This window comes from Somniosus microcephalus, chromosome 13 (assembly GCF_052327205.1).
Source record: "Somniosus microcephalus isolate GS21.2 chromosome 13, FLI_Smic_1.0, whole genome shotgun sequence".
Classification (NCBI taxonomy): domain Eukaryota; kingdom Metazoa; phylum Chordata; class Chondrichthyes; order Squaliformes; family Somniosidae; genus Somniosus; species Somniosus microcephalus.
Genome location: NC_140999.1, coordinates 187,383,751 through 187,399,111, shown reverse-complemented (window position 1 = coordinate 187,399,111; position 15,361 = coordinate 187,383,751). Strand labels below are relative to the sequence as shown.

At 55.2% G+C, this 15,361-nt stretch overlaps 1 pseudogene; it reads left to right on the top strand.

The window, feature by feature from the left end:
- The first annotated feature begins 9,390 nt into the window (after positions 1-9,390).
- LOC147108890 (pyruvate dehydrogenase [acetyl-transferring]-phosphatase 1, mitochondrial pseudogene) lies at positions 9,391-12,604 on the top strand (annotated as a pseudogene).
- The last annotated feature ends 2,757 nt before the right edge of the window (positions 12,605-15,361 follow it).

Here is a 15,361-nt window from a genome sequence, read left to right as displayed (position 1 = left end):
ACCCCAACCCTCCTCCACCACCCACCCCCTACCACCTCCCCACCACCTCACCCCCACCACCTCTCCACCTCCACCCCTACCACCACCTCACCTCACCCCTCCACCTCCCTCCACCTCCCTCCACCCTCCTCCCCCCTTCCTCCACCCCTCCTCCCTCTCCCCCATCCTCCACCCCACCACCCACACCCCCTACCTCCACCCCACCTCCCACACCCCCTTCCCCTCCTCTCCCCACCTCCTCCCCACCTCCCTCTCCCCTTCCTCCACCCCTCCTCCACCCCCCATCCTCCTCCCCTCCTCCCTCTCCCCCTTCCTCCTCCCCTCCTCCCTCACCCCATCCTCCACCCCTCCTCCCTCTCCCCCTTCCTCCTCCCTCTCCCCCTTCCTCCTCCCCACCTCCCTCTCCCCTTCCTCCTCCCTCCTCCCTCTCCCCCTTCCTCCTCCCCTCCTCCCTCTCCCCCTTCCTCCTCCCTCCTCTCCCCCTTCCTCCTCCCCTCCTCCTCTCCCCCTTCCTCCTCCCTCCTCCTCTCCCCCTTCCTCCTCCCCTCCTCCTCTCCCCTCCTCCCACCTCCTCTCCCCTTCCTCCTCCCCTCCTCCTCTCCCCTTCCTCCACCCTCCTCCTCTCCCCTTCCTCTCCCTCCTCCTCTCCCCCTTCCTCCTCCCTCCTCCTCTCCCCTTCCTCCTCCCCTCCTCCTCTCCCCCTTCCTCCTCCCCTCCTCCTCTCCCCTTCCTCCTCCCCTCCTCCTCTCCCCTTCCTCCTCCTCTCCCCTTCCTCCTCCCTCCTTCCTCTCCCCCTTCCTCCTCCCCTCCTTCCTCCCTCCTTCCTCTCCCCTTCCTCCTCCCCTCCTTCCTCCTCCCCTCCTTCCTCTCCCCCTTCCTCCTCCCCTCCTTCCTCTCCCCCTTCCTCCTCCCCTCCTTCCTCTCCCCTTCCTCCTCCCCTCCTTCCTCTCCCCCTTCCTCCTCCCCTCCTTCCTCTCCCCCTTCCTCCTCCCCTCCTTCCTCTCCCCTTCCTCCTCCCCTCCTTCCTCTCCCCCTTCCTCCTCCCCTCCTCCTCTCCCCCTTCCTCCTCCCCTCCTTCCTCTCCCCCTTCCTCCTCCCCTCCTCCTCCTCCTCCCCTTCCTCTCCCTTCCTCCTCCTCCTCTCCCCTTCCTCCTCCCCTCCTCCCTCTCCCCTTCCTCCTCCTCCCTCTCCCCTTCCTCCTCCCCTCTCCCCCTTCCTCCTCTCCCCTCCTCCTCCTCTCCCCTTCCTCCCTCCTCTCTCCCCCTTCCTCCTCCCTCTCCCCCTTCCTCTCTCCCTCCTCCCTCTCCCCCTTCCTCCTCCCTCCTCCCTCTCCCCTTCCTCCTCCCCTCCTCCTCTCCCCCTTCCTCCTCCCTCCTCCCTCTCCTCCTCCCCTCCTCCTCTCCCCCTTCTCCTCCCTCTCCCCTTCCTCCTCCCCTCCTTCCTCTCCCCCTTCCTCCTCCCCTCCTTCCTCTCCCCTCCTTCCTCTCCCCTTCCTCCTCCTCCTCCTCTCCCCTTCCTCCTCCCTCTCCCCCTTCCTCCTCCCCTCCTTCCTCCTCCCCTCCTTCCTCTCCCCTTCCTCCTCCCCTCCTTCCTCCCCTCCTTCCTCCTCCCTCCTTCCTCCTCCCCTCCTTCCTCCCCTCCTTCCTCCTCCCCCTTCCTTCCTCTCCCCCTTCCTTCCTCTCCCCCTTCCTCCTCCCCTCCTTCCTCTCCCCCTTCCTCCCCCCTCCTTCCTCTCCCCCTTCCTCTCCCCCTTCCTCTCCCCCTTCCTCTCCCCTTCTCCTCCCCTCTCCCTCTCCCCCTTCCTCCTCCCCTCCTCCCTCTCCTCCTCCCCTCCTCCCTCTCCCCTTCCTCCTCCTCTCCCCCTTCCTCCTCCCCTCCTTCCTCTCCCCCTTCCTCCTCCCTCCTTCCTCTCCCCCTTCCTCCTCCCCTCCTCCCTCTCCCCCTTCCTCCTCCCTCTCCCCCTTCCTCCTCCCCTCCTTCCTCCTCCCCTCCTTCCTCTCCCCCTTCCTCCTCCCCTCCTTCCTCCCCTCCTTCCTCCTCCCCTCCTTCCTCCTCCCCTCCTTCCTCCCCTCCTTCCTCCTCCCCCTTCCTTCCTCTCCCCCTTCCTCCTCCCCTCCTTCCTCTCCCCCTTCCTCCCCCCTCCTTCCTCTCCCCCTTCCTCCCCCCTCTCCTTCCTCTCCCCCTTCCTCCTCCCTCCTTCCTCTCCCCCTTCCTCCTCCCCTCCTTCCTCCTCCCCTCCTTCCTCCTCCCCTCCTTCCTCTCCCCTCCTTCCTCCTCCCCTCCTTCCTCTCCCCTCCTTCCTCCTCCCCTCCTTCCTCCCCCCCTTCCTCCTCCCCCCCTTCCTCCTCCCCCCCTTCCTCCTCCCCTCCTTCCTCCTCCCCCCTTCCTCCTCCCCTCCTTCCTCCTCCCCCCCTTCCTCCTCCCCTCCTTCCTCCTCCTCCCCTCCTTCCTCCTCCTCCCCTCCTTCCTCCTCCCCTCCTTCCTCCTCCCCTCCTTCCTCCTCCCCTCCTTCCTCCTCCCCTCCTTCCTCCTCCCCTCCTTCCTCCTCCCCTCCTTCCTCCTCCCTCCTTCCTCCTCCCCTCCTTCCTCCTCCCCTCCTTCCTCCTCTCCCCTTCCTCCTCCCCTCCTTCCTCTCCCCTTCCTCCTCCCCTCCTTCCTCTCCCCCTTCCTCCTCCCCTCCTTCCTCTCCCCCTTCCTCCTCCCCTCCTTCCTCTCCCCCTTCCTCCTCCCCTCCTTCCTCTCCCCCTTCCTCCTCCCCTCCTTCCTCTCCCCCTTCCTCCTCCCCTCCTTCCTCTCCCCTTCCTCCTCCCCTCCTTCCTCCCCTCCTTCCTCTCCCCCTTCCTCCTCCCCTCCTTCCTCCCCTCCTTCCTCCCCTCCTTCCTCTCCCCCTTCCTCCTCCCCTCCTTCCTCCCTCCTTCCTCTCCCCCTTCCTCCCTCCTTCCTCTCCCCCTTCCTCCTCCCCTCCTTCCTCCCCTCCTTCCTCCCCTCCTTCCTCCTCCCCTCCTTCCTCCCCTCCTTCCTCTCCCCCTTCCTCCTCCCCTCCTTCCTCTCCCCCTTCCTCCTCCCCTCCTTCCTCTCCCCCTTCCTCCTCCCCTCCTTCCTCTCCCCCTTCCTCCTCCCCTCCTTCCTCTCCCCCTTCCTCCTCCCCTCCTTCCTCTCCCCCTTCCTCCTCCCCTCCTTCCTCTCCCCTTCCTCCTCCCCTCCTTCCTCTCCCCCTTCCTCCTCCCCTCCTTCCTCTCCCCCTTCCTCCTCCCCTCCTTCCTCTCCCCCTTCCTCCTCCCCTCCTTCCTCTCCCCCTTCCTCCTCCCCTCCTTCCTCTCCCCCTTCCTCCTCCCCTCCTTCCTCTCCCCCTTCCTCCTCCCCTCCTTCCTCTCCCCCTTCCTCCTCCCCTCCTTCCTCTCCCCCTTCCTCCTCCCCTCCTTCCTCTCCCCCTTCCTCCTCCCCTCCTTCCTCTCCCCCTTCCTCCTCCCCTCCTTCCTCTCCCCCTTCCTCCTCCCCTCCTTCCTCTCCCCTTCCTCCTCCCCTCCTTCCTCTCCCCCTTCCTCCTCCCCTCCTTCCTCTCCCCCTTCCTCCTCCCCTCCTTCCTCTCCCCCTTCCTCCTCCCCTCCTTCCTCTCCCCCTTCCTCCTCCCCTCCTTCCTCTCCCCCTTCCTCCTCCCCTCCTTCCTCTCCCCCTTCCTCCTCCCCTCCTTCCTCTCCCCCTTCCTCCTCCCCTCCTTCCTCTCCCCCTTCCTCCTCCCCTCCTTCCTCTCCCCCTTCCTCCTCCCCTCCTTCCTCTCCCCCTTCCTCCTCCCCTCCTTCCTCTCCCCCTTCCTCCTCCCCTCCTTCCTCTCCCCCTTCCTCCTCCCCTCCTTCCTCTCCCCCTTCCTCCTCCCCTCCTTCCTCTCCCCCTTCCTCCTCCCCTCCTTCCTCTCCCCCTTCCTCCTCCCCTCCTTCCTCTCCCCCTTCCTCCTCCCCTCCTTCCTCTCCCCCTTCCTCCTCTCCCCCTTCCTCCTCCCCTCCTCCTCTCCCCCTTCCTCCTCCCCTCCTTCCTCTCCCCCTTCCTCCTCCCCTCCTTCCTCTCCCCCTTCCTCCTCCCCTCCTTCCTCTCCCCCTTCCTCCTCCCCTCCTTCCTCTCCCCCTTCCTCTCCCCCTTCCTCCTCCCCTTCCTCCTCCCCTCCTTCCTCTCCCCCTTCCTCCTCCCCTCCTTCCTCTCCCCCTTCCTCCTCCCCTCCTTCCTCTCCCCCTTCCTCCTCCCCTCCTTCCTCTCCCCCTTCCTCCTCCCCTCCTTCCTCTCCCCCTTCCTCCTCCCCTCCTTCCTCTCCCCCTTCCTCCTCCCCTCCTTCCTCTCCCCCTTCCTCCTCCCCTCCTTCCTCTCCCCCTTCCTCCTCCCCTCCTTCCTCTCCCCCTTCCTCCTCCCCTCCTTCCTCTCCCCCTTCCTCCTCCCCTCCTTCCTCTCCCCCTTCCTCCTCCCCTCCTTCCTCTCCCCCTTCCTCCTCCCCTCCTTCCTCTCCCCCTTCCTCCTCTCCCCCTTCCTCCTCCCCTCCTCCTCTCCCCCTTCCTCCTCCCCTCCTTCCTCTCCCCCTTCCTCCTCCCCTCCTTCCTCTCCCCCTTCCTCCTCCCCTCCTTCCTCTCCCCCTTCCTCCTCCCCTCCTTCCTCTCCCCCTTCCTCCTCCCCTCCTTCCTCTCCCCCTTCCTCCTCCCCTCCTTCCTCTCCCCCTTCCTCCTCCCCTCCTTCCTCTCCCCCTTCCTCCTCCCCTCCTTCCTCTCCCCCTTCCTCCTCCCCTCCTTCCTCTCCCCCTTCCTCCTCCCCTCCTTCCTCTCCCCTTCCTCCTCCCTCCTTCCTCTCCCCCTTCCTCCTCCCCTCCTTCCTCTCCCCCTTCCTCCTCCCCTCCTTCCTCTCCCCCTTCCTCCTCCCCTCCTTCCTCTCCCCCTTCCTCCTCCCCTCCTTCCTCTCCCCCTTCCTCCTCCCCTCCTTCCTCTCCCCCTTCCTCCTCCCCTCCTTCCTCTCCCCCTTCCTCCTCCCCTCCTTCCTCTCCCCCTTCCTCCTCCCCTCCTTCCTCTCCCCCTTCCTCCTCCCCTCCTTCCTCTCCCCCTTCCTCCTCCCCTCCTTCCTCTCCCCCTTCCTCCTCCCCTCCTTCCTCTCCCCCTTCCTCCTCCCCTCCTTCCTCTCCCCCTTCCTCCTCCCCTCCTTCCTCTCCCCCTTCCTCCTCCCCTCCTTCCTCTCCCCCTTCCTCCTCCCCTCCTTCCTCTCCCCCTTCCTCCTCCCCTCCTTCCTCTCCCCCTTCCTCCTCCCCTCCTTCCTCTCCCCCTTCCTCCTCCCCTCCTTCCTCTCCCCCTTCCTCCTCCCCTCCTTCCTCTCCCTCCTCCCCTCCTTCCTCTCCCTCCTCCCCTCCTTCCTCTCCCCCTTCCTCCTCCCCTCCTTCCTCTCCCCCTTCCTCCTCCCCTCCTTCCTCTCCCCCTTCCTCCTCCCCTCCTTCCTCTCCCCCTTCCTCCTCCCCTCCTTCCTCTCCCCCTTCCTCCTCCCCTCCTTCCTCTCCCCCTTCCTCCTCCCCTTCCTCCCACTCCCCCTTCCTCCTCCCCTTCCTCCCACTCCCCCTTCCTCCTCCCCTCCTTCCTCTCCCACTCCCCCTTCCTCCTCCCTCCTCCCCTCCTTCCTCTCCCCCTTCCTCCTCCCCTCCTTCCTCTCCCCCTTCCTCCTCTCCCCCTTCCTCCCACTCCCCCTTCCTCCTCCCTCTCCCCCTTCCTCCTCCCCTCCTTCCTCCTCCCCTCCTCCTTCCTCTCCCCCTTCCTCCTCCCCTCCTTCCTCCTCCCTCTCCCCCTTCCTCCTCCCCTCCTTCCTCTCCCCCTTCCCCTCTTCTCCTCCCCTCCTTCCCCTCCCCCTTTCTCCTCCCCTTCCTCCTTCCTCCTCTCACCTTGCTCAGCTGTAGGCCCGCTGTGTGAGGAGCCGAGCCCCCGGTACAGGAGACCCCGGGCCTGGGCCCAGCGTTTGACTGGAATCCGCAGCATCTCCGGGTACGGAAAGCGGAAGAGCGCCTTAGCAACGGAGGTGACGTCCCCGCGTCCGCAGTGATGCCGCCCGGATCACGTGAGAGGGGGAGCTTTTCAAATAAAGTACAATCTATTTATTATACAAATCTGTAAATTTAGGTTATGCAAGTCCTGTGGCGTCGTTGTATAAAACATAACATTTTCAGAATTATTTAATTATTATAATTAAAAGCGATTCTTTTTAGATTTAATTGATTATTTTTCTATAAATTGTAAATATATATTTTCGCCCACCAAGCGGTTGCCAGGCGACGTCGGGGTTTTTACGCGTGACGTTGATTAGGCGCAGTGACGTCACAAAGCCCGCAAGTGTTGACTCTGCGTCTCTTGTGATTGGTCGGCCCGTCTGTCAATCAAAGGGCGCCTGCTCAATGTCCCAAAAAAATTCTCATAGTCATAGAGTTATACAGCACAGAAAGAGGCCCTTCGGCCCATCGTGTCCGTGCCGGCCATCAAGCCCAGTCTAATCTAATCCCATTTTCCAGCACTTGGTCCGTAGCCTTGTATGCTATGGCGTTTCAAGTGCTCATCTAAATGCTTCTTGAATGTTGTGAGGGTTCCTGCCTCTACCACCCTTTCAGGCAGTGAGTTCCAGATTCCAACCACCCTCTGGGTGAAAAAGTTTTTCCTCAAATCCCCTCTAAACCTCCTGCCCCTTACCTTGAAACTATGCCCCCTGGTTATTGACCCCTCTACTAAGGGGAAAAGTTCCTTTCTATCTACCCTATCTATGACCCTCATAATTTTGTACACCTCAATCAGGTCCCCCCTCAGCCTTCTCTGCTCCAAGGAAAACAACCCCAGCCTGTCCAGTCTCTCATCATAGCTGAAGCGCTCCAGCCCAGGTAACATCCTGGTGAATCTCCTCTGCACCCTCTCCAAAGCAATCACATCCTTCCTATAGTGTGGTGACCAGAACTGCACACAGTACTCCAGCTGTGGCCTTACCAGCATTTTGTACAGCTCCATCATAACCTCCCTGCTCTTATATTCTATGACTCGGCTAATGAAGGCAAGTATCCCATATGCCTTTTTAACCACCTTATCCACCTGTTGTGCTGCCTTCAGGGATCTATGTACATGCACACCAAGGTCCCTCTGATCCTCTGTCTTTCCTAGGGTCTTACCATTCATTGTGTATTCCCTTGCCTTGTTAGTCCGTCCAAAATGCATCGCCTCACACTTTTCAGGGTTAAATTCCATTTGCCACTGTTCCGCCCATCTGACCAACCCATCTATATCGTCCTGTAGCCTGAGGCTTCCCGCCTCGCTATTTACCACCCCACCAATTTTCGTGTCATCTGCGAACTTACTGATCATACCTTTTACATTCACATCCAAATCATTAATGTAGACCACAAACAAGGGACCCAGCACCGATCCCTGCGGTACCCCACTGGACACAGGCTTCGAGTCACAAAAACAACCTTCCACCATCACCCTCTGCCTTCTGCCACTAAGCCAGTTTTGGATCCAATGTGCCAAGGCACCCTGGATCCCATGGGCTCTTACCTTCCTGACCAGTCTCCTATGCGGGACTTTATCAAAAGCCTTACTGAAATCCATGTAAACCACATCCACTGCACTACCCTCATCCACACACCTAGTCACCCCCTCGAAAAATTCAATCAAATTGGTCAGACATGATCTTCCCTTGACAAAGCTATGCCGGCTATCCCTAATTAATCCCTGCCTCTCCAAGTGGAGACCAATTCTGTCCCTCAGAATTTTTTCCAATAATTTCCCTACCACTGATGTTAGGCTCACTGGCCTGTAATTCCCTGGTTTATCCCTACTACCCTTCTTGAATAATGGTACTATGTTAGCTGTTCTCCAGTCCTCTGGCACATCCCCTGTGGCCAGAGAGGTTCTGAAAATTTGTGTCAGAGTCCCTGCAATCTCCTCCTTTGCCTCACATAGTAGCCTGGGATACATCTCGTCCGGGCCTGGGGATTTATCCACTTTTAAGCCTGCTAAAACCGCTAGTACCTCCTCCCTCTCAATGCTAATATGTTCAAGTATATCACAGTCCCCCTGCCCGATTTCTATGTCCACATCGTCCTTCTCCATAGTGAACACAGATGCAAAAAATTCATTTAAAACCCCACCTACATCCTCTGGCTCTACACACAGTTTGCCACTTTGGTCCCTAATGGGCCCTACTCTTTTCCTAGTTATCCTCTTGCCCTTAATATACTTATAAAACACCTTAGGATTTTCCTTTATTTTGCTCGCCAGCGTTTTTTCATGGCCCCTCCTCACTCTCCTAATTTCTTTTAAGTATCCCCCTGCACTTTTTATACTCCTCTAGGGCTTCCTCTGTCTTTAGTCCTTTGTATCTGCCAAAAGCCCCCCTTTTTTTCCTAATCCATTCTCGTATATCCCTAATTAATGAAGTGTTTGTAACGTAGGAAACACAACAGCCAATTTGCACACAGCAAGCTCCCACACACACAGCAATTAAATAAGTGATACTTGGCCAGTACACTTGCTCTTCTTTGGAATAGTGCTGCAGTTGTACAGGGCCTTGGTGAGACCACACCTTGAGTATTGTGTGCAGTTTTGGTCGCCTTATCTGAGGAAGGATGTTCTTGCCATGGAAGGAGTGCAGCGAAGATTCACCAGACTGATACCTGGGATGGCAGGAATGACGTATGAGGAGAGATTGGGTCGATTGGGCTTATACTCACTGGAGTTTAGAAGAATGAGAGGGGGTCTCATTGAAACTTATAAAATTCTGACAGGACTGGACAGACTAGATGCAGGAAGGATGTTCCCGACGGCGGGGGAGTCCAGAACCAGGGGTCACAGTCTAAGGATAAGGGGTAAGCCATTTAGGACAGAAATGAGGAGGAATTTCTTCACCCAGAGAGTGGTGAACTTGTGGAATTCTCTTCCACAGAAGGCAGTGGAGGCCAATTCATTAAATATATTCAAGAAGGAGTTGGATATATTTCTTAAGGCTAAAGGGATCAAGGTACATGGGGAGAAAGCAGGGACAGGGTACTGGATTTGGATGATCAGCCATGATCTCATTGAATGGCGGAGCAGGCTTGAGGGGCCGAATGGCCTACTCCTATCTTCTATGTTTCTATGTAGTGGCTGTGGGATCTTTTACGTCCACCTGACAGGGCCTCGGTTTAGTGTCTCATCCAAAACACTGCAGCACTCCCTCAGTACTGCACTGGAGTGTCAGCCTAGATTTTTGTGCTCAAGTCTCTGGAGTGGGGCCTGAACCCACAACCGTCTGACTCAGAGGTGAGGGTGCTACCCACTGCGCCACAGTTGATACCTATAGTAACTTTCACAGTGCACTGCTCTCTCTAAATGATGATTCCTGTATGAGGGAGAATACCATCACAGCCTCAATGCTCAAGAAGCCGATGGAGACTTGACTACACTGAAGGAAATGTTGGGAGTGGCCAATATACTAGTTTGTATTCATCACGTTGGGAAATCCAGAGGAATCCACAGTTCAGCATACTCACCCAGCAGCCAATCTGCTCGGTGATGCTGAGCCTGGGATCTTTGCAATGGAAACTCTCCCAGCATCATGCAATCCACAGGGGGCCAGGCCCACTCCAGCTCGCTAGAAGCTACAGAGCCAAGCCTCAGCCCCACCAGCTCACCCCTCCCGCAGATCAACAGCATCCAGAAGAGCAACCAGAACAGCTTCAAAGTGGCGGAAGTTTGACGGGAGAAACGCCAGTTCAGTGCTAGGCTTCGACAGCAACCAGTTGGCCTCCAACAACCCCAGCGAGGACAGGTGCAGCACAGCCAGCTGCCTGCAGAGCCGAGACATGTTGGTAGGGGTGTTCAACAGGAACGCATTTATTGCCCATCCCTAATTGCCCTCGAGAAGGTGGTGGTGAGCCACCTTCTTTAACCACTGCAGTCCGTATGGTGATTCTTCGTATCGGTTTGGTACAACTGAGTGTCTCGCTGGGCCAGTTCAGAGGGCAGTTTAAGAGTCAACCACATTGCTGTGGGTCTGAAGTCACATATAGGCCAGACCGGGTAAGGACGGCAGATTTCCTTCCCTAAAGGACATTAGTGAACCAGATGGGCTTTTTACAACAATCCGATAGTTTCATGGTCACCATTCTACACCATGATACCAGCTTTTTTAAAATTCCAGATCTATTTAATTAACTGAATTTAAATTCCCCAGCTGCCTTGGCGGGACTTGAATTCAAGTCCCTGGATCATTAAGTCCAGGCTTCTGGATTACTAGTCCAGTAACAGAACCACTATGTTACCGTACCCATACTTCACCAGTTTAAGAACCTACTGGCAAGAACACATTGACCTGGGGGATGGCAAGCAGCCCAACACAAACACCGCCTTGAAACGCGCCTTCAAACGACGACATCTCGCTGGAGGCGCAGATTGGCGCCAACAATCCGTTCATCAATCACACCGCGCTACGGGTGGCCCTGTCCGTGGCCACGGCCTGCATCGCGCACGCACATCGACGGCACCGAAACCGGGACGGCGCCTGGTCCGCTCTGACTCGGAGCGGTGATCACATGCGCAGAACCCCGCTGGGGCCGAGAGAATGCGGGCGGAGCATCCCGTAGCCAAGGAGAAAACGGTCATCCGGCATGGCCATCTGTTGAGTCAGCAGTGGCTCAGTGGGTAGCGCTCTCGCCTCCGAATCAGAAGGTCGTGGGTTCAAGCCCCACTCCAGGGACTTGAGCACAAAATCTAGACTGACACTCCAATGCAGTGCTGAGGGAGTGCTGCACTGTTGGAGGTGCCGTCTATTGAATGAGACGTTAAACTGAGATCCCGTCTGCTCTCTCAGGTGACGTAAAAAATCCCATGACCACTATGTGGAAGAGCAGCAGGGAAGTTACTCCCCGGTGTCCTGGCCAATATTTATCCCTCAATCAACATTACAGAAACAGATTATTTGGTCATTATCACATTGCTGTTTGTGGGAGCTTGCTGTGCGCAAATTGGCTGTCGCGTTTCCTACATTAGAACAGTGACTACACTGCAAAAGTACTTCATTGGCTGTAAACGCTTTGGGACGTCTGGTAGTCATGAAAGGCACTGTAGAAATGCAAGCCAGTCTTTCTTTTCTGATGCCCTTCAGGGACGTGAAGTTTAAGTGGAGCTTCGAGCTCCAGAAGCAAGTGCTGAAAAGTGGGCCGGAGCTGCCGATAGGCAGCGAGTTCTCCAAAAATCCTCCCTGACCAACTACCACACACACTCCACCGCCGAGGTCACCCGCCACAGGTCGCGGCCCCGAGACCAGTTTCTGATCCCGGTCACCGACGGCTTGTGGGAGGTCGTGCACCGGCAAAGCGTGAAGATCATGGGGGAGCACCTCGCCGCCAGCAGCCCGTCACGGCGGTGGGATACCGGGCGACGGTGGGCCCAGACTCACAGCTGGCTGCTGTTCGGGGAGGAAAGCCCGTGTGTGGCTCCTCGGCTTAGAGACCAGAACTCGGCCACCCACCTGATCAGTAGGCACTGGGTGGCAATGAGCTCGGGGCCACCGAGCACGGCCGCCTGTCGCAAATGCTCAGCTTGCCCGAGGAGCTGGCCAGAATGTACAGGGATGACAGGACGGTGGTGGTGGTGCAGCTGAACTCTCGACTCATCGCGGTGCATCACAATCCCAAAGCCAGCGTCGACTGAAAGCACATCCCGAACGTTGCCGTATCACAAACTAGGGGCAAATGCTCTGAGGCAGCAAAAAAGTTTTTGAGCTGGCTGATGGAATAGTACTAGAGGGGGAAATAATACAATGAACCTCCACCCTTGTTTCTCCTCACCAAAATGTGTTCTGGTTGCCCCCAAGACCATGGCTTTATCCCCTTCTCCAGTCCTACAACGCACCGAGATCTCTGCGCTCCTCCAATTCTGGCCTCTCGTGCATCCCCGATATTCATTGCTCCACCATTGCCGGCCGTGCCTTCAGCTGCCTGGGCCCTAAGCTCTGGAATTCCCTCCCTAAACCTCTCCACCTCTACCTCTCCTCCTTGAAGATGCTCCTTAAAACCTACCTCTTCGGCCAAGCTTTTGGTCACCTGTCCTATTATCAGGGGAGTTATCCCCAGTGTCCTGGGCCAATATTTATCCCTCAAATCAACATAGCAAAAAACAGATTATCTGGTCATTATCACATTGTTGTATGTGGGAGCTTGCTGTGCGCAAATTGGCTGCCTCGTTTCCCACATTTACAACAGTGACTACACTTCAAAAAGTACTTCATTGGCTGTAAAGTGCTTTGAGACGTCCAGTGGTCGTGAAAAGCGCTATAGAAATGCAAGTCTTTTTATGTGGCTCGGTGTCAAATTTTGCTTCACGACATTTCAGTAAAATGTCTTCGGACGTTTTACGACGTTAAAGATGCTACATAAATGCAAATTGTTGGTGCCAACAGGGAGAAGAAAAATAGTCCATATGAATTTTCGGACATATAAAATATTCAGGTTAAAGCCGAATCACTGGAATGTACACGACAAAGGTGGGACTGCAAAAAATGTTCGGAAATGTTAAAATATTTAACAGTGTAGAAGAGCTCCATTTTATCGAGAACAAATAGCTCCCGAAACAGCCGACTTCCTTATTCAAAAATTAAAAATTCCTTCAGACGTGATAAAATTTGATTGCTGGATTTTCTTTCTCAAATAGCTGGTTAAAACTAACACTGGTTGTCTTTAGCAAAGCATAAAATGAAAAAGTAGATATGATTTGTCTACAGACAGGGAGATTGATCTGCAAATGGTTATCCCCTATTCACCATCTGGGTGAGGCTGGCATTTTGACATTGGATCCCGGTTAAGCAACGCCTCGATTTTAAAATTCTCATCCTTGTTTTCAAATCCCTCCGTGGCCTCGCCCCTCCCTATCTCTGTAATCTCCTCCAGCCCCACAACCCCTCCAGAGATATCTGCGCTCCTCTAATTCTAGCCTCTTGAGCATCCCTGACTGTTTCTCTCTCTCTCTCCACGGATGCTGCCTGACCTGCTGAGTGTTTCCAGCATTTTCTGTTGTTATTCCTGATTTTAATTGCTCCAGCACCGGTGGCCGTGCCTTCAGCTGCCTGGGCCCTAAACCTCTCCGCCTCTCTCTCCTCCTTTAAGACGCTCCTTAAAACCTACCTCTTTGACCAAGATTTTGGTCATCTGCCCTAATTTCTCCTTGTGGGGCTCGGTGTCAAATTTTGTCAAGACTAGATGCAGGAAGGATGTTCCCGATGGTCGGGGAGTCCAGAACCAGAGGTCAGTCTAAGGATAAGGGGTAGGCCAGTTAGGACAGAAATGAGGAGGTATTTCTTCACCCAGAGAGTGGTGAACCTGTGGAATTCTCTACCACAGAAGGCAGTAGAGGCCAATACATTAAATATATTCAAGGAGTTGGATATATTTCTTAAGGCTAAAGGGATCAAGGGGTATGGGGAGAAAGCAGGTACTGAATTTGGATGATCAGCCATGATCGCATTGAATGGCGGAGCAGGCTCGAGGGGCTGAATGGCCTACTCCTGCTCCTATCTTCTATGTTCTATAACACTCCTGTGAAGCGCCTTGGGATGTTTTTCTACGTTAAAGGCACTATATAAATGCAAGCCGTTGTTGAAAAAAACAGATGTTTGCAAACATTTGTTCATTATCAGTCTATGCAACAGTTCGCACCAGTCATTGATGAATCGTGGATGATTAGTCTATGAAGACTGAAATCAGAATTGACAATGTTAACATTCCTCACACTAACAAGTTTACTCCTCCTGTGAGTCCTTTCCCCCTCTCTTTCACCCCCCCTCCTTCCCTTTGAACCAGAGTGTGCCTTTACATGCCTATATCTGGGTAATTATAGTGAGCCCAGGGGTCGAACAGAATCCCTCATCATCATATTTAGCTGACTGGATATATCGTGTCACATAATCTGACTTCAGATTAAACACCACACAAGCGGCTTAGGCTATGAATTACTAAACCTACTTGGGTAAGAAAGCATAGAAACACAGAAGATAGGAGCAGGAGTAGGCCATTCGGCCCCTCGAGCCTGCTCCGCCATTCAATGAGATCATGGCTGATCATCCAAATTCAGTACCCTGTTCCTGCCTTCTCTCCATATCCCTTGATCCCTTTAGCCTTAAGAAATATATCCAACTCCTTCTTGAATATATTTAACGAATTGGCCTCTACTGCCTTCTTTGGTAAAGAATCCCACAGGTTCACCACTCTCTGGGTGAAGAAATTCCTTCTCATCTTTGTCCTAAATGGCTTACCCCTTATCCTTAGACTGTGACCCCTGGTTTGCAGTAGCAAAGACAGCCAGCAGATCTACGATAAAAACAGTATCTACCCCCCACTCCACCGTGGAAAATAGAAAACAATAGTGTTTCCGGCACAAAAAACCTCGACCTAAACGAGGTCTTCGACCATGACTTTAGGTGGGGGTTCGCTGCTGAACCTTGCGCAAAGCCTCCTGCTTTGAGAGCTTCAGAAGGATGGCTAAATTGGAGCAAGCTGGCCCGAGATACACTTCACAACTCCTTTGGCTGCATATAGTCACACAAGTATCGGCCAGAATGGAGCTGACTGGCCAATTCCTCCATCAATCACGCCTGGGGACCGCACTGCTGCAAGTGACTGGGATTGATTTTACACACATAATTTGTATTAACTATTTCACTTTACCCAACACCCTGGTAGCAACGCTGAAGATCCTATAACATTCTGGTAAGTCTTTAACATTTCTTTGTGGTTCGTCTCTCTTAAGCAACAGTAAATATCTCCGTTAGTTTCTAGCTCTGCATTCTTATCAAACTAAATAGTGAAATTGACAAACATATTTGAAGTGAGAACCGTCTTAAAATTGGGGCTAATGGTTGCGATTTTGCAATAGAAGAGTGCAAATCTCAAGTAGTAGAGACATGGGAGGAGACTCATGTGGAGCATAAACATAGACCAGTTTGGCCAAATGGCCTGTTTCTGTGCTGTAAATTCAATGTAACTAACCTCCACTCACTGTATTTTGCTGGAGAAATAATCCTGCTATTATTGGGAGATTTTGCTGTAGTTTCGGTTATGAGTTCTGTCAGCTGTAGTTTGTAGAGACTGATTAAATAGGCTGTTTGCTGAGTAATTAACTGCTGTAATGCGCTGTAAAATACTATTTGCTTTAAGTCTTGCCGTAAGTCCCGCCTCAAACTCACTGGCGGAGTTTTTTTTTTTTTTTAAAGTTCATTCACAGGATGTGGGCATCGCTGGCAATGCCAGCATTTATTAACCATCCCCAATTGCCTTCGAGAAGCTGGTGAGCTGCCTTCTTGAACTGCTGCAGTCCATGTGAAGCTACTCCCACAGTGCGGT